General features: G+C 41.4%; 1 protein-coding gene across 1 annotated transcript in view; it reads left to right on the top strand.

Annotated features, from left to right (window-relative positions):
• The window catches only part of FSHR (follicle stimulating hormone receptor), a 202,552-nt gene that overhangs the window by 144,423 nt on the left and 38,572 nt on the right, over positions 1-19,557 (top strand). The window lies entirely within an intron of this gene.

Here is a 19,557-nt window from a genome sequence, read left to right as displayed (position 1 = left end):
CAGGGGACAGACCCTCCCGCACACATGCTGTAATTCCTGATAACAATGGCACATCTGAGAATGGTGGTTTGGGAGCAGGTAAATAGGAACAATGAATCATTGCAAAGTTTGAAATTAAGGGATCCAGAATTCGACTCAGGGCCCGGGGCCAGCAGCATTCTTGCTTATGAATAAGCCCCCTCAGCCCGCCCTCTGAGGCAGGAAGATGGGGGAGGAGCCTGTGAGGCTGTGGGCGTGAGAGGCACAGCCCAAGATGGAGAGGGGGGACATTTGGTAGAACAGAGAGGACAAATCCATGGCTGACTCTGGAAGAAGCTAAAATCTGAGTCCCCTGTCACAAAGTCCAGCCTCCACATTATGTCTTTGTCTCACTTTGAGGTATTATGAATTCCTCAGTCCCACCTTGCTCCCCCATCATGTTCACAAAAACATTTGGAGACAGATTCCAGCCACATCCCTTTCTGAGCAGAGGTATCTATTATTAGAGCATTTTAAACCTCTCTAATTGGAGAAAGAGAATAATTAGTAAGCATTTTCTAGGGATTTCTGTCATTATCAAAGGATCTTCTTTGAAATAATATGCTATATTTACATATTTGTATATTATTCTGTCTCTAGAATCCTTTCACATCCACATATATCCCCATCAGGAAGTTGAACCTAAGAGTTACCCATTTTAAACGCTGTGACTTCCCGCCCAGGGTGGAAGTCCCCCGCCCCCACTGTCCACACTTCCTTGGCATGTAGGACACTCTGGCCTTGGATACTGGAGCAACTCGGTGGCTCCCAAGGCACTTGGACCAGCACCACATTCAGGACTCAGACTACGGTCCTTTGAATATTTCCCAAACTGCTATAATGCATCACAGTGGTCCTCGAATCTGGAGGATTATTTCATGGACACAAAGCACAGTTAAACGGCCATCTCCTTCCACGCTTATGTGTTTCTAAGCAGCAGCCACCAACAGCTCCATGCTCCAGCAACAGGTCTAGGTGAATGGCAACAAGTTCAGATATTCTTTGGGATGATGAACTACTTTCTTCAAGGCAAAGAAAAGCATAAAATGGGTGACGGGATCCAGAGGGAAGCAGCTGGATTGAGTTGTTGCTTTTTTCTTTCAAGTCAGAATAAATGTTTATCATCACCACCACCAAAGCAGGAAATTACAAGGGTTATAGAGCTGAGTTGCTATTTGACTTGAGCATCCTAAAGGCTACACACACATACTTAGAAATGTTGTTCTGTAGTTCTCGGCTTTGATTCCATTTCACGCTGATCACTTGATGGCGTGGGATTTGAGATAACTAGAAATCAGCGCTCTTCATCTGCCTTCACACTTCACTGAGTAACCTGAAGTGCTTAGGAAAAAAATTCATGAATAAAGAAATAGAGAGAGTTTAACTAAAAGAATATGCATCAAAGGATTCATCTGTGTAGATTTATTTAAGTCAATATTGTATTTGCAGGCAATATTTCTTTCTTTACTGCTCTGCCTTCCTGGAGCTGACCTTTTGTGTTCAAAAGATTATCTATTGATCTGTAAATAAGGTTTACACAATATTCTCTTGCCTTTGCATCCTGTCACTGTAATTCTCAGGCACTTGGAAGCTGCTCTTTGCTAGTCAATAAACCAAAATTCCAACTTAGCAAACCTTTCACACAGCTGGGTGGCTCCCCGTCCCCCACCATTCACTCCCCATCCACAACATCTTCCACTCACATGTGGGACTGCGGAAGACTGGTTCCTTAGGAGGCCTTCTAATGGCAGCCATGCCACCTGCTTTCTACAGCTGAGGATAAGTCCAGGAGATTCTGTCACTGAGACTCCCCTCAGCAACTCAAGCTATTGCCACCTCAGCACTCCCCTAAGTCTGTCTCTCTTTTTTCTGGGCTCTTCTCTTTCACCTGGTTTCGTGAGAGGAATAAAAATAGTGTTTTGATTATAAAAAGCTGAATCATTTGCTGGAGATAGCATAGCAAAGGAACTGGAATTAATTTGGATAGGAACAGAAGGGAGATTGTGAACCACTAGTATTCAAAATAAGCATGAAAAGAAAGGGTTAAACACAGAACTGTGTACACATAGAGTAACCCCTATTGTAAACTGTGAACTTCAGTTACTAATTAATGTATCAATATTAGCTCACCTCTTGTAACATCTTGCACACTAATGCAAGATGTTAATAATAGGAGAGCCTGTAGGTGTGTGTGTGGAGGGGGTATATGGGGACTATCTGTACCTCCTGCACAATTTTTCTGTAAATCTAAAACTGCTCTAAAAGTAAAGTTTATTAAAAGAAGGCAGGGTCAGGAATAGAAAGGACGTGTACAGGTTCTAGTGCCTGGGTTCAGTTCTCAGCCCCTGCCCTTGATATCTTGAGTAATTCACTTAACTTCTCTAAGTCTCAGTTTCCCTTTCTGTAAAATAGGACCACCAACATTGCCTACATCATAGGATTTTATTAAATGAGTCAATACTAATGAAGTGCTTTGAATAATGCCTGACATTTAGAAAATTCTCAATAAATGTTAGCAATTCTTATTAAATTCTGGATCCTGACAGTTACAAGCAAGGGGAGTCCATGCAAGGAACACTAACTTCATGTACCTCAGTTCTCTCCTGTTAAAATAAACATGATAATAACACCGACTTTATAAGACCTGTCAGGATTAAATGAGATGCTGAGTATAAAGCAGTTTGTTGTCAGGGACACAATAAATGTTTCTGATATGATGATGATAATCATAATGGTGGCGATGGTCATGATTCTCTCTCTTCCTCCTTTCAATATGCCTGAAGTTCCAAGGCCTATTTAACTGACTGTTTCGGCCAGAATCCACCAGTCGAAGTTAGAAATATATTGACTGTATTTCTCAAAGGACAGAGGCATCCTTCTTACTGAACCCTTGACATATCCAGAATGGCCCTTCCAACAAGAAAACTACATTATCCTGCAAAAATCTGATGGAGGGCTCCTAACCCTGCCTTTTAATGTTTATTTTCAACACTACTGGTCCGCCATGCCCCTTCACATCCCCATGCAAATTGGTTCCAGTTCTTTAAACAGACATCGGGTTGGATAGTGCTTACCATTTTTATTTTGATGTGTAATTTAACACCTTTTAACATGTTTATCGGATTTGAATATCACAGCAACCTGTGTGGTAATCAGAGCATTAAAAGTACATACATAGTAGACTGACTTGTCTAGAGTTCCTGATTATAGGGCTCTTCTGATGGTAATGTGCAGACTCTGTCCCTGCAGATTGGATTCGTCTGATACTTTTGGTGCTCAGCCATGTTAACCTTTCTATAGTAACTGGAGAAAGAGCTTTTAGAAGTCATGTATGGTATAAAGGACTGTTGCCTCCCATTTTCCCCTCATCATTTTGGATGTGAATTGGTCAGTAAGTAAGACCTCATTCATTCAGTCAACCATTCAACAATTAGTTAATGAGGACATACTACATACAGGACTGTGTTGCTGTTGGAAATATAACAGATGACAAGACATGGCGCTTACACTCTAGAGAAACCAACAATGTTGGATAATGCCAGGTAGTGATAGCACTATGAAGAAAAATAAAGCATGAAAAGGAGATAGTTAAGGTTTAGAATGGGTGGTGAAGAAAGGATGGAGAGGAAGGTCTTGAAAAACACACAGGAGACATCTGTAGACAGCACTTCACCTCAAGGAGCTTAATCTCTGGGGGAGAAAAGACTGTTTGTCCATTCTCTCCTGAAAAGAATACATCTGTGGAGCCGTATGGCACTAGTGATGGATAAGAGCAATAAGTCAGTGCCCTGGGATACAGTAGTCAGGAAAGGTTTCTTGAGGGAGGTGCATGGTGAATCTAGGTGGAACTTGAGGAATAAAGAAGGAAAAGAACAGCAGTGGATTCCCCATGAAAGAAACAAGTGGGCAAATGCCTAAAATGGGAAAGGATCATAGAGTAGGCAGAGGATGGGGAGGAAATGGACCCCAATTAAAAAGAGTGGCGTACAATAGGAAAGAGGTAGATGGGCTGAGTTGGGCAAGATGTGAAAAAATTAAAGCAGGGGAGTTTAGGACTAATACAGTAGGAAAGAGTAAACTATAAAAAATTCTCGAGCAGCCGAGCTATACAATAACAACAATTCAGATTGACCAATACTCAAGGGAAACCTGCTAGGGGGCAATTTCCAGGGCTCAGAGGGTAGAGTAAAGGTAGCATCAGAGGGGTCAGAAAGGCAGTGGTTCAATGGAAGATGCATTTCAAACAAAGAATCACTGGCACACCATTCACATCTGGGTTAGGTGTGGATCCAAGCCCCTGCAGTGATTTGTGCCTCCCAATAACCCCCAAAGCCTCCTTCTCCCCAACGCCTCCCGTAAGAACCTCTCACACAGAGTCATCCTGCAGACCACGCTTATTAGAATTCATTCTGGGTCAGAATCCAGTCGTATTACACAAGGGCTGTGATTATTAGGAAGAAATTATTAGATATCTCCCTGCTGTCAGAGTTGTAAGTATCTAAGGACGTTGCTATGACTACAAGGATATTTGGGCACAATGGAAATTATGCAATTGCTTCTTTTAACAGTGATCTGTCTGGCAGCACCAACTTCACCTGCCAGGATTGACTCTGAGAAAATATGGCTAGATTTTCCTTCTGAGCTTTGACATGCTGGCTGTGGCCTCCCCTGGTCTGAAGGACTGGACTGGGTGACGCTTTCATGATGCGACCTTGCCACCCTGTGCAGTGTGCTTTCCCCTGCAAGTAGTCCAAGTCCTTCCCATCAGCAAGAGCGTTATTTGATCAACTGATTCATATCGATATGTTCAGGGCCTTATATCCTTTTTCGAGGGGAATTTGCACTTTTAAAAGAGGAGCCCAAGAAAGCAATTCTAAACCTAAGAGTTGCTAAAGATGGACTTTCAGGCATTGGGCTTCTGAAAGGGAGAGAAAGCCCCACAGGACCCACTCAGCACAGAGGTAACCACCTACTCCGCCCACTGGCAGATTCTGAACAATTATATTTTCACAGTTTATGCCTTTTTGTGAGGGAGGTGTATCCTCACCTCATTAATTTTGTGGTCTCTCTCGCCACCACAAATCAGATATAAGGAAAAGGAGAGAGAAGGTTGGGAGAGAAACGGGTCTCAGATGAGCTGAATGAGCCTCAGCCCTGATTTCTTCCCCAACGCTCGTATCACCCGGATAGGGATGTCCTAGTCACTGCAGGTATCAGTTTCTTCATCTGCAAATGGAAATAAAGATGCTTCAAGAGGCTAGTCAGCCAAGGATAATGGACTCAATATCCCTAAGATCTCTTTTAGCCCCAGGGCCTGGTTTCTGAACTGTGATTCTCAGGAATCTCGGGCTCCCAGCTGCTGCCTATCCTGAGTTGCGCATATTCAGAACCAGCCATGAAGAGCCTTGTACAGGATGACGATGTCCCTCTGCACAGTAAGAAAAGCCAGCATTTGGCAGACTACTTTGTTTCCAGAGCAGGCTCCTCTTCCCCAGGACTCTCGCAGGTCCTTAAAATGCTGACAATCTGAGGGTGTGTTAAAAAACTTAAACCTCCCACAAATTACTCCTAGATTAAATACAGCAGAAGCTCAACTCCTGGATCTAAAAGAGGCCACAGGAAGCGCCCCTGCTACTTTGGTCCCTCACAAATGAGCACAGCCAGCCTCAGCAGAGCCTGAGAGGCACTGTGAGTATGGAGGAGGTTTCAGAGACAGGCAGCAGCGCGTGGCTACTGAAGCCAGCCTGTGAGGGGCAAGTCCCTGGTCGAGTCTGCCACCAGCACAGGCAGAATGGGGGGCAGTTTCGACGGTGCAATCTGAAGGCGCACCAGGCTAAGTTCCACTCCACAGAAAATAAACCGCTGCCATTTATTCCACTTATTCAACTTGCGGCCTCCTTGTTGGAGGTTTGAGGGTTTTGGGGGGTCCTTTCCCCATACCCCTGGGAAACGTCACACATTAAGTAATTAGAGCTAACACAGGAACTATCAGCCGCCACCTCCTCGGGATGCAGCAGGTCCTGAAGGCAGGGCCAGCCAGAGGAGGCCGGGCAGGGCAGTGGGCAGGACAGGCAAGGACCTGGAGAGGAGGACGGGCATCACCCGAGCGCACCTGTGTTCTAGTTTCCTAGGCTGAGCACCCGATACTATTGAAATGGTTCAGCTTGAAACATGGGAATTATTACCTTATAGTTTTGAGGCTGAGGAAACATCCAAATCAAGTCACCATCCGGGCAATGTTTTCTTCCCGAAGTCTGGCTGCCAGGGATCCTTGACTCTTCTGCCACATGGCCAGGCACAGGGAGGTGTCTGCAGGTCTCTCCCTTTTCTTCTGGGTTTCATTAATTTCAGTTTCTTGCTTCATGCCTTTTTCTCTCTCTCTCGCTGTATTCACTCCACTTATAAAGGACTCCAGTAATAGGATTAAGACCCATCCTGAATGAGGTGGGTACACCTTAACTGAAGTAGCCCTATCAAAAGGTCCTACTTACAATGGGTCCACACCACAGGAACAGATTCGATTGAAGAGCATGTTTTTCTGGGGTACAACACAGCTTCAAACCACTACACCCTGGTCACCAGATTCTGCCCTACTACAGGATGGGGTCCACATTTTATCTGTGTCCCCAGTGCATGGCACAAAGGAGGCGCTTAGTGATTTATTTTTACTTTCAGATGATCCTGGCTATGGTCCAGACCTCTCGTGCACCTGGGTCTCATCTTACTGCATAATATGTCTTGAGTGCCCCTTTTTATCCCCTGCTACTCTTTCATCTCATCTGCTTTGTTTTTTATAACATGCATTGTTAGGCTAGTCACTTCTAAAACAGGCATGTTCCTCTGAGTGGCCCAGTCCTCCCAAATGCTTGATTTGTCCACTGGGAAAGGACACTGTGGCTGTGGGAGAAATCCATTGCTGGGGACTCCCCAGTCAAATAGATCAGCCAACTCAGGGCTGGGGAGCAGTGCAGGGGGTCAGGGCAGGGAGATGTCACCACCAGATTACATCACCACCCAACACAGAGCAACTGACTGTGTCTAGTTCATCTTTGGGCCCCATGGAATGCAGGCTGTGCACACAGTAGGCCCTTAGAGAGAATGTGGACCTGGATTTGAACCTTTCTGTTTGGATGGTGAGAGCAGAGCAGCTGCTGTTTTTAGAGAAATATCTTGGGGCGTGATGGAGTGCTAACATTGAAGTGACAAATGCTCTAAGGAAGAATATTTTCATCTTCCGCAGACATTATAAAAATGTTCTGTTGCAGTTTAATCACGAGCTCGCCCACAGCAAACATTCCACAAATAATGTCTAGTTCAAGAGGCGGTGAGCTCCTCCTTCACAAGTTTGCAATGCAGTTAGCAGTGCTGGAAAGAGAGAGCAGGATGTTTGGGGGTTGTGCAAAGGAACTAGGCAGCCACCCTCGCAGCGTTCCACCAGCAGTTTCTCTGTGGACATGGCCAAACCACAGGAGCCACGTGGACACAATCACTAGTCAGCCACTAGGAAAAGCTCTTCTCTTTAAGGTAAAGTCACAAGATCTGGGTTCCAGCCTCATCCTGGTTGTGAGAACTTGTAAGCAGGCAGCACTATCTCTCTGGGTCTCAATTATCATACAGAGAAAAAGAACTGCCCTACCCGCTTCAAAACACTGTGGTAAAGAAGAGAAGGGAAGGGATGGGACAAGACAAAATGAGACAAGAGATATACCAGGGGATGTGGGAGCACTTTGAAAATTAAGCAGTAACCAAGTGCAAGGACGGCTCAATGTACAGAGCATTGTTGGATGATAGGGGCTTAGTGAGAAGAATCACAATTTAGAAAGCACTTCCACTTTGTACTAATTCACTTCGCCTTACCAATGCCCTGTGAGATATTTACTGATAGTACTATTTTACAGAAGAGAAACTTGAAGTTCAGAGATACTGGCTGAATTGCCCTAACTCACAAAACCAGATTAAGAAATGATCTTGGGTTAAAAGGGACAGAAAATCTGATACTTATTGAGCATCTACTATATGGTAGACCCCAAACTAGCTCTTTTGTTCATATAACTCATTTAAACCTCCAGTATTCCTTAACAGTCAGGCAGGTATTTCCCCCAATTTACAAACGAGGATTCTGAAACTCAGAGATCATGTCATTGAGAGCACTGAGAATTGAAGCCAGCAATGTCTGACTTGAACCAATTCATCCTGCCTTCCAGCATACAACACTTGGTACAACAGAGGATGTGGGTGAAGCCCATGTAAATGTGCTCAGTGTTCTGAGTACAACATTGACACCAAGGGGCCCATGTATTCATATGGTTGCCATTTGGAAGGTGTGATCTTCTACCGGGCTAAGCTAAAGGGTACCTAAGAAGTAGCTTTCTGAATAATTAATTTTAGAAATGAGTTGTGGTGTAGGCTGTGCAAATCATTAAAAATATTGTTTTGCAACTCCCCTATGTAATTTAAAAGTAACTACCTGCTACGAATTGGTAGTTTGATTAGTCATACAAAAGACAGCCATTTGGCAATCTGGAGAGATTTTAGGTTTTAAAATCCTTACGTAGTCAGTATGGTATAATGAAAAGCGTTTCACTGAGAGGCAGGTTATATAGTAGCTTAGGAGTCCCAGTGCCTGGGTTCAGATTATATTTCCTCCTCTTTCTAAGTAGATAAGCAATGTAAGCTTCAGCTTCCTTGCTTCATTATCTATAAAATAAAGATAATAATGTTACCTACTTCATGGCGTTGTGGTCAAGCTCAAGTGAGTTTAATACACGGTAAATCTTTTACAGTGGTACCTAGCATCGGGTAAGGTAACTGATGAATACTATTATTCTTTCTGGTTCAAGCCCAGAAATTTGGGTGAGTCACTTACCCTCTGTAAGCCTTGCCTCCCTTATCTGTCAATGGAATCATATCATGACCACTTAAAAACTCACTGTCAAATGAGATCATATGAAATAAGTTTGTCAGCCATGCATGCTACACAAATACAAGGCATAGTTATTTTCCAGCCTTTTCTTCTTGGGGAGAGAAATCTGGTTAGAATTTTGACCAATGCAGTGGGCACATAGGATTGCAAGTCCCTCTCTACTAGCCATCCTGTGGTCTGCTGCCATAGGCCACTTTTGCCATCTTCTCACTCAGGCACAAGTCAGACACTGGTCCACTGTGAGCCCCAAGCAGGAAGGGATGCTATGAACCTCTCTATGCGGCCTTCTCAAAGTCTCCCCACCATTTTCATTGGTAGGGGAATGGGACAGGCCAATGCACAGCCATCTTCAAAAATTCTTTTCAAAAGGTCTCTCCTCATATTTAATTCTCCATATCCTTTGTACACCCAATGTGTACATTGGGCAAGAGGCTAATAATTGTTTTTCAGAAACCTCTTTGTAATCTCTGCTGATAGTGACATACTTCCTTCAGAATAGAGAATCAACCTTGGTGTCTCAGGGAAAACTCCAACTTTGACATTCTGTTTCATGGACATTCTGCCCTAGGCATAAAAGTACCCTAGACCAGGTTCCAAATTGAAAGGATAAATTACACTAGTGAGAGATGGACCATAACTTGCTACAAACTTTATTTTTATACATTCAGACCAGTTTTATCAATGATTTCTTCTCAGGTCAGTTTCCTTTGGTTTACTTTACCTTTAGTGAACATAGTTTCTTTCTTACCCTGACACAGTTTATGTAGAGAGTAATTATTGAGCTAGAAGTAGAAATCTGATTCCAAGACTGATATTGTGTACAATTTACTCTATGGGAGTTATGCTAGTCTCTCTCCTGGTTGCAATCTAGAGGGGGTCATCCTAATTGGCTGCCTGAAGTCGTAAATTAAAAGTGCACAAAAAGTTCACTTGACACAACCTTCCCTCCCATCAGTGTTGTAAACTTTATGATTTATATCATGGTAGAAGGATGAGGGTGCTGATTACAGAATATTCTGCCTAAGAGAGTTTGCCAACCATGGTCCTAAGTAGTAACAGCACTTTCAGAGAATTAGGATATTAGCATACTATAAAAGAAATCAGCATAAATGTTTCACCCTTTTTTAAAGTGTGGTAGACTAGATTGTGTACCCCAGAAAAGGTTTGTCCTTAATCTTGGTCTGTGCTCCTGTTCGGGTGAACCCATTGTAAATAGGACCTCTTGAAGATGTTGGGTTTTTGGGGTTTTTTTTGGTTAAAGTATGGTCCAACCAAATGAAGGTGGGTCTTAATCTGAATTACTGGAGGCCTCATGAGGAGAAGGTCACAAGATGTAGGAGGAAGTCAGCAGTAATGGGGAATAGAAAAGAGAGGACATTGCCATGTGATGAGGAAGCCAAGGAACTCAGAAGATTGCTGGCAAGCTAGCACCGCAATGCTACAGTCTTTAGGAAGAAAACAAGCCTTGCCAATATCTAGATGCTGGGCTTCTTCTAGCCTCAGAACCACAAGCCAATAAATTCCTGTTGTTCAAGCCAATCCATTGCATGGTATTCATCATAACAGCCTGGAAAATTGAGCCATAAGGGTTCCAAGGTTGAACTATAAAACACCAAAGTGAGGAGATGCTCTACAAAAAAAGTGAAATCGCAAGACTAAATACGTTTGGGCAAAGCCTGCATACTCTTTCCTTCTCTTGGAAATTTATAATTAATATTATAGTAAAGGCACTGAGAAGCATGCAGGGGAAAAAAGAAACTGTTTAACTTTATTAACCCAGCATTTTCCAAACTTATTGGACCATTGTAGCCTTTAATTTGTAGACAATATTAATATCCTCTGGATATAGTGATTATAGAGAAACACTCAAAGTTTCTAAGTTGCAACGCATCTAAGAGGTCACAGAGTTTAATCCCCTCTTATAAAGAAATCCTTCACATAATTACCAGGGCACATTTCCAGAGGTAGGGAACCAGCTGCTTCATGGTATAATACATTCCTCTTTTGAGCAACTCTGATAATGAGTTGGTATCAGTCATTATGGTAAGTCAGATATTGGTAAGAGCACAAGCTTTAGAATCAGAAAGATCTGGATTCAGTCACCAGTTCTGCCTTTCCTTACAGGTGGCTTTAAGAAAATTACTCCACGGCTCTCAGCCCGAGCCTCCTCAATTCTCACATGAGGATGGTAATGATGCCTGTCTCCCAATATAGTGGAGAGGAATAAATAAAATAATCAATGTTAAGTGTTTGGTGTGGTCCCTGGTATATGGGAAGTGTTCAATAAATGTTGACCATTATTATTATTAATCCTATACCTGCTTTCCTGAGCAGCACAACACAAATCTATTACCATTTCCGCCTGGCAGCACTTCAGAACTGTAAGCTTCTCTCTTCCCAAGCAAACTATCCTATGCATTGGACAAGATGGTCTTGGCTCCTCCATTAGCAAAGCCATTTGATCCAAGTGCCAAAATAAATTTATGTATTAATAAAATAGATAAAGGTGCTGCTGCAGTACTAATTGTGTACCTGACAAAACATATGCAAAATAATATTTTAAAGGATGGAATACATAATATGCTTTTACATCTTACATTTTTTTTCTATAGTATTTTAAGTGGCATTAAAAACCTGCTTTGCTCTCACTAAATATATTGCTAATAATCATATTTTAGAGGAAGCAGAATCATAGGATGTGCTTCATTATCTTTTTACTCCTTAGTTTAACACTGCTTAAAGCAATTCAATGCTCATTTCAATACTAGGTTTTAATGGCTGTCAAACTAAAGTGCACAAAAATAGTCAGGAAGAAACCCAGAGCTGCACTCCCCAACTTGTCATACTTAGTTTCAATCCTGTACTTCTTTTATGCAAATATATTTTTTGAAATTCAGCTAGTAAATGTTCTTCCCTAACATCAGTCAGATGTTCTTACAAGCTACCTGAAAGATGTTACATTTTTTGTTTTTCAGTGAAAGTGTTCAAAGCCCAGTGTAGAATTAAACAACTTAGAATTTATATTTTCTTGTTTTTAAAGTATGCAAAATGAGTTTTCATAAATTATGGCATATATCATTTTCAGCAATAAATTAATCATTTCCAAACCAGTTTTTTTCCAAATGCTCTCTCCACAGCATAAATTTCTTTCAAGTGCCCTTGTATTCCCTCCCCCATTACTAATACATCACCTTTCCATTAATGAGTCAAATTAAGTGTATCTAATTTGAAAGTATCTGCTTCGTGGTGTTATTTCTGACAGGCATTTGCCATCCAAGAAAAAGTCAACAAACTTGTCTTTCTGTAAACAATGTATAAGTTCTTTAATTTTGTCAACTCTTTGCAATAATTTTCCATGAAGGGACCAACAAACCTCTAGATGATAGGATGTTCCAGACCAGAAAAAGCCAGGATCCAGAGACTAAACTGTTTCAGACAAGTGAGAAGAGTGATCCAGGCAGCTTTTATCACCAGTAAACAGGAAGAAATTAGAGAAAGGGGCAGGAGAAATCTGGAAATGTCAGTTGTGGCTTCCAGAGGTTATAACAGGGCACAAGGAGCACTGAGAAGCAGGTAAGACACTTGTCTACTCAGGCATCATGAAGGTCCCACAGCAGACAACTGGGCCTAGAGAAGGAAGCAGCATTTTAATACCCAAGAGAACAGGGGGAAAGCAAGACATGACTCAGGTCCTAGCAGAACTGGAAAATCAGACAGGGTCACATAACTGGAAACCAAGGCTGAAACATGACCACAGCAATTACAGAGCCTAGACATGGTGCTAAGCATTTTATAAAGCATCATCTCTGTTTCAAATGAGGTGAATCTTATCATTTCCCGGGTTAAAAATGAAGGACCTGAGTCCTAGAGACTTCAACTAACTTCTTATGGCCACACATCTAAAAAGTAGTACTTCAGGATTTGAACCCAGATTCTCTGGCACCAGAACTGGTACTTTTGAATGTGTCTTCAAAAGTCTGAGAACAGGGCCAGCATTCCATTGTTCAACCAAGATACTAGGTCTAAACAGAATCTACAGCCAGGGGAATGGGGATGAACTCTTCAAAATGCTGCCCTTGGGCTCATTAAATTTTTCCTGATTGCTAAGGTGTCTGGTATCCATGGAGATGGAGGCAAGTTTGAACTGAATATTAGAGTTAAACAATCCCAGTGTTTGGAAGGCTTGAGACTGTGAAGGCAGGAAACCATGCTATCACTATTGTCTCATGTAATTCCTTACATAAAAACACTTTACAGAGAGAGAAACTGAGTTTCTGACAAAGCTCATGAACCATTCAGTGTCATCCAGCTAGTTAGAGGAAGGCCACTTAAATCCAGGTTCTCAAAGTTTATGTCTAAGGCCTTTTTCACTGTACTATAGCTTCTTACATACTCTTGCATCTAGCTCCAAGAATCTGAGATTCTATACCCTGTGAAATCTTTATTTAATGATTCAGAAAGCACGTTAACATCCTTTATAATGCTGTATGTAGATATGCAAATTCTCAGTTAATCGGGATCTGTAGTTAATGAAAATCTCAACATCAGTGAGTCTTATAAAGGAGTCTTTTCATATGTGTAACTAGACATATTCCATTCTTCCCCTTATTCATCATTGGCCTAACTTCTCGCAGAGTGGAGTGGAGGAAGGAGTCAACTTCATCCAGGAGACTAAAAAAATACATACTTTAAAATGCAAAAAAAGATACTCAAATGACTGAGGTGCAAAAAAATTCACTCTGTATCCTAGAGAAAGGAGTTCCAATTCAAACCCTGCACCTTGGTTACTAGCAAATATGCTTGGACAAAAATGGGACACACAACTATCAGCATTCCCTCCCTAAATAAAATTTGTCTAGAGCATCTCAGTGGGCCATTCAAGCCATGGCATGAACTCTGTGCCTGCCTCAGTTCAAACTGAAAGGAAACTTGTTCACACAGTCTCTGAACTGATCATTCCCTGACATGGTGGATTTTGGGGAGACAACAGAGGCAGAATTATATTCCCATTGGGATGTTTGATGGGGAGGAGAAATGTCTTGTCCTTCTTCCTTCCTTATTTTTCTCAGGCCAACAGGTTAAGTATTCACCTCCATGTTTACCACCCATTCTTAACCTGATCACCACTATGAAATCACAAAGTAATGGGCTGGTGAGAACATGGGCCACCTTCTCAGGGAGCCCCTGAACCTCACATCTTTCCCCTTCCAATTGCCTGTAAAGTCCACACTTCTCGCATTGGCTTTACTTCTTGAGATATTGCTTCTTCCCTCATGTTCAGTTCTATCTGCCTCTGCTTCCCATCCTTCCACACCCCTTCTATGGTCCAGCTAGACACACTCATTTCTCTTAGTTTGGGCCAGAAGGCTCTAAGTTCTCTGAGATATATGGTTTGCTCCTTTTCCTATAAGCTGTGCTCCCTGACTACTCCACCTCACATTGCTCTCCCCTTCTCTGAACTCTTATGACACTCACAGTTGATAGAGTACAGTTTAGCACTAGGCAATTCTCTGAGTGTCTCATCTGTACTAGTCTTGGTCTCTAAATTCACTTGCAAGCTCCCAGAAGACAGTGCACTGTATTTGGCTTTCTCTCTTGAATGGAATAGAGGTTGCATTAGAAGGAACACATGTAAACCAGTGCAACACACACAACTCTTACCTTAATAAAGAAAAACAAGAACCTACCAGCCCTACTGAAAAGTAATGAAAGCACTAATGACATTTCTGACAATGAACCTTAGAGGTGCAGGGTCTCCTCCTAAAGCAAGGCAAGTATATTATCCTTTCAGATAAAAGGGCATAGCAGGAAGGGCAATTATGGTTCCCAGCAATTGCAGGGACCCCATTTAGTTCATCCTGACAGGAGAGTGCTCACTTTCATTATTGCAGCCTAGGGAGAGTTAGGCATGAAAGGTGCTAATACAAGCTTAGAGAGTGTGGCTGGGTGTTGAGACGAGAGAACGGTGAGCCAGTTACCTTTCTTTAAAATATCCATTTGTGGAACTTAAATTTACTGACATTTTACCCTCAGACCTTTACATGCTTTTGAAGATAAATCACAGTTGAGTGAATCAAAATAATTTTGCAGCAAACAATCATTTGACCAAAGCAAACTCATTGAGACATCGAGCAACTAGCTGATTACCCATTTCCAGCCTTCATCAGACATGAATTTATTGATCAAAGGGGAAAAATGAATTGAAAACTAAGTGTTCACCTGAACTCCATTTCCTGAGTTATCTTGGGGTTATAAAGAGCCTCAGCTACAGAGTTATCACCAATAATCCATCCTACTAGATGGTCACTAGATCTTTTTAAGTGTCCTAAACTCAGCTCTACTAGAATAATTTTAGCCATTTTTGCAGTGTGTTTGCTTTTCTGTAAAGACCAAAGATTTCAATGTGCATACATAGATATCTATAAATATCCCATAAGTGTGGTGATTATGGAAGCTTATGGTATTGGTATTAAATAAAACACTTGTACCATTCTCATTGGGCAAACATGAATTATTTCCCCCTTCATTGCATAAATTTCTAATCAATTCACTAAGAGAGATGGTCAGATTGTTACCAATATAATGTCAAATCAGTTAGGTGTGATGAACAACTCCTTATGTGTTCGTCTCTTATGAGCACATAACACACTGCCTGGCATAAAGAGTTTTATAAACATCAAGCACATACCATGTGCCAAACACTGTACCAATGTTGAGCTTTAAGGAAAATCAAGATTCTTGCCTTTGTAGCATTCATAATCTGTTTGAAGAGACAGACCTTTAAAAAATAAACAAACACAAAATGATGTGTAGTTCAGAATTTTGTTGAGTGCTAAAATGGAAAAGTACTAGGAAGGATATGGTCACTGTGGATAAATCAGGGGCCCTAATTTAGATTTATAGTCAGGGAGTACCTCTCTAATGAAAGGACATTTGTAATTGAACCCTGAAAGGTGAGTAGAAGTTGGCCAGGTGAGAACTGGAGAATGAGTCTTCCAGATGGAACATGTGCAAATGCTGGGAGGCGGGAAAGAACTTAGTGTATCTGAGGAACCAAGTGAAAGTCACTGGGCAGAAGTGCATCAAGGGGATGGCATGAGATGACATTGAAAAAGCAGGCAGTAAGGGGCATATATTTTTCTCTGAGGGCTATGGGAAAGAAAAAAAGCATTCAAAGCAGAGGAGTAAAACAATCTGATTTACATTTAAAAAAAAAAAAGAATAATGCGTTGTGTGCTGTATGAAGAATTGATTGGAAGAGGGCAAGATTAAATACACGGAGAGCAGTTGGAAGACTACTGCAGAAATCCAGAGGAAAAATGATGGTAGTTTGTTCTAGAATAGCATCAGTAGAGATGGGAGATACTGAGTGGAACCAAGAAATACTTTGGAAATGGAGTCAAAGACAACATTGTCATAGATTGGGTGTTGGAGGATGAAAGAAAAGTCAAATATGACTACCGCATTTCTAGGAAACAATTAATAGACAATGATGCTGTTCATGGGGGAAAACTGAGGAGGAGTTTGATGGAGGTGGTCGTGGAGGGGATGAGTTCAGTCTGTGGTGCCAATGAGACATCCAGAAGGATGTATCAGATAAGCTTTAATTAGAGATACAAGATTAGAGCTTAGAAGGCAGATATGAACCTGGGACTTGTCTGCATGTTAACAGTACCTTAAGTCATGGGATAGACATGTAAAGATTATGGAGAAGAAAGGCAAAAGGCCCAGAGTACAGAAACAGGAGGGGAAGTCAACCAAGAAAAATAAAAAAGAATAACAAAGGAGGAAGAAAACCAAAAGAATGCAATATGACAGGAACCAATAAAAGACAGAGACTGGCAAAGAGGACTGAATGTTCCTCAAAGGTCTAAAAAAAGAGAGAAAGAATTAAAAGCATTCGTTAGATTTGGTGGTTAGTAGGTTGGGGGAGTTTTGACATGATAAAAAAAATTTCAGTGGAAAGGTGTAGGAGAAAACAGATTGGAGCAGGTTGAAGATGAATGGGATATGAGAAAATGATGATGGCATATGAAAACAACTCTTCCTAGAAATGTGGCTGTGGAATAAGGAAGAAAAAAAGGCTGGGGCTATAACTGGAGAAAAATGGATTAAAAGGGGACAGCAGCCATCAACGAGTCCATGTAAAATATGAAATCCAGTGCAAATTGTCATCTGTCTTAGCCTAGGTTCTCCAAGAAATGTTTGACAAGGACTTGCATACAATTAATTTATTTTTGTGTCCAAGGCCAAGGAAAAATATTGTTGAATAGGAAAGGGGAAAGAGGGAAAGAGGGAAAGCTAAGGATGCATTTTCAAGCTGATCAACACCAGGAAATTGGGGTTTAATCATGCTAGAGCTCCTCTAAAACGTCAGGGAAAATATATCTCAGAATTGTTCCCCAAGGAATGGTAGAGAGTTCACCTCTGTTCAGAAGTTTCCCAGTGGATGTTAACTCCCTCAAACTTCCAGACTTGGAAATGCCTCCTAATGGTTGAACATGTTCCTATAGATGTCCCACTGGAAGGTATAAGAGAGAAGCCCCAGACAGAAAATGAGAGACACTGGGTACACATGAGACAAGTGTCTGACACGTTAGATGTGAATGCAGCTGATTGCCATGGCAACAGCTGGAGTAAATGATGAGCCAAGAGTATTTGTAGCAGGGCATACCAGGTGTCTGATACAATGTCTACCTTGATGTGTACTTCCTTTCCATTCTGGAGAGATGAAATTGGCTTTTGTATAGTTTTGCCACAGTTGGCAAGTAGGTTCTCCTGATTGCTGGCCTCCAGGACTCCCTGCCCTTGTTTAGGACCTAATTACCCCAGGTAGCAGTGAAACCTGTCAAGTTAGTTAACTAAAAAGGGGTTTTGAGACATTCTTGACAAGAAGAGCCAGAAAAGTTTTAGGAACATCAACTACTTAACACCCGTATTTTATGAGCACATACTACATTCCAAACCTGCACACAGTGGTATAGGATTGCCAGAGAATATTAAATATAGACCCTGCTTTGATGTCTCATTAAGGGAGACAACATAGACACATGGGAAGACAGCTAAAAATAACAGAAGGCTACTATGATTAAATAACAAATACGGGATAGAAATGTGTCAGGTTAGTGGATGTTTAAGGTGATGGCAATATTTCTTTTGGGAATGAGTAAAATATCAGGGGTTATGAGGAGCAAATGTGCAAGCTACTTGTTTTGTATTTGTTTCAAACTCCAAAGCATAACAGAAGCTATCACTGGGTGGTGAGACTCGAGGTGATTTTTCTTTTCCTCTGGAGATGTTTTCAATATTCTTGACAAGCCCCACAATAAATATATTTTTAAAAATAATCAAGGGATGCAGAACAACTGGAATTCTTATACACTGCTGATGTGAATGCAAAACGGTACAGGCTCTTTGAAAAAGAGCTTGGTAGTTTCTTATAAAGTTAAACATACACTTACTATATGATATAATAATCTTTCTCCTCAATATTTATCCAAGAAAAATAAAAACCTATGCTCACATGCAGAAAAAAAAAATTGTACACCGGTGACTAAAGCAGCCTTTTTTATAATCACAAAACCTGGAAACAACATACATGTCCTCCAATTGGTGAATGGCTAAACAAACTTTGGTCTTTCCTTACAATGGAATACTAATCAGCAATAAAAAAGAATGAAGTAATGATACACACAATGTGAAATTATGTCAAATGCATTATGTTAAGCAAAAGAAGCCAGTCTCAAACAGGTGCATACTCTTGATTCCAGGTAAATGTCATTCTAGGAAAGGCAGAATGATAGGAACAGAAAACTGATCAGTGGTTGCTAGGGATAGAATATAAAGGGATAGGCCAACTACCAGACTATATACTACAAGGGAATTTAAGGCAAGGACAGAACTGTTCTATATCTTGATTAGGGTGGTAGTTATATAACTAGATGCATTTATCTTAACCCATAGACCTTTACACCAAAAAGTATTAATTTTTTCTGTATGTAATTGTTTTAAAAAAATACAAAATCCTGCCCCCAGCCAAAAAGAAGAGGGTATTACTAACCTCTTCCCCTAAATAAAAAAGAGCAATTAAAATAGTCAAGAGTTGGCCAAGATGGAGTCTATGTGGTTCCTTGGCACCAAAAGGAAACAAAACACCTGAGAGATCCCAAAGGCAATATTCACTGACTGAATATAAAAGCAGAACACAAGACACCAAATCTACTCCAGAGTTATAAAGTGAAAAAGACTCAACCTCTTTCACGATGGTGGATTTATCAGAGAGGTTTCTTTACATCGCAAGCAACCTGAAACCAACTCTAATTTAGGAAAGCCAATACAAAAAAGAGAGATGGAGGTGGGGAGGTAATAGAAAGAGTCTAACTCACAGAAGTGATGGAAATACTGAAGACAGGTGTGGCAGATACCTCTCTTGTACCACTTGAAAATCTTTTACCACTGCTGCTGCAGTCAGGTACGCCCATATCTCAAACAAATTAATTCAGGGGCAACTGGACAATGCCCGGCCTGGCCTCATCTAACCCTCACTTCTTGCCCTGGGGCTTCTCAGCCTCTTCTGTAAAAGAGACCCAGCAGGCACTCACTGGGCTCTCACAAAT

This window comes from Dasypus novemcinctus, chromosome 17 (genome assembly GCF_030445035.2).
Source record: "Dasypus novemcinctus isolate mDasNov1 chromosome 17, mDasNov1.1.hap2, whole genome shotgun sequence".
NCBI classification, from domain to species: Eukaryota; Metazoa; Chordata; class Mammalia; order Cingulata; family Dasypodidae; genus Dasypus; species Dasypus novemcinctus.
Note: the sequence above shows the minus strand (reverse complement) of the source record. Positions and strands in the feature narration are given on the sequence as shown.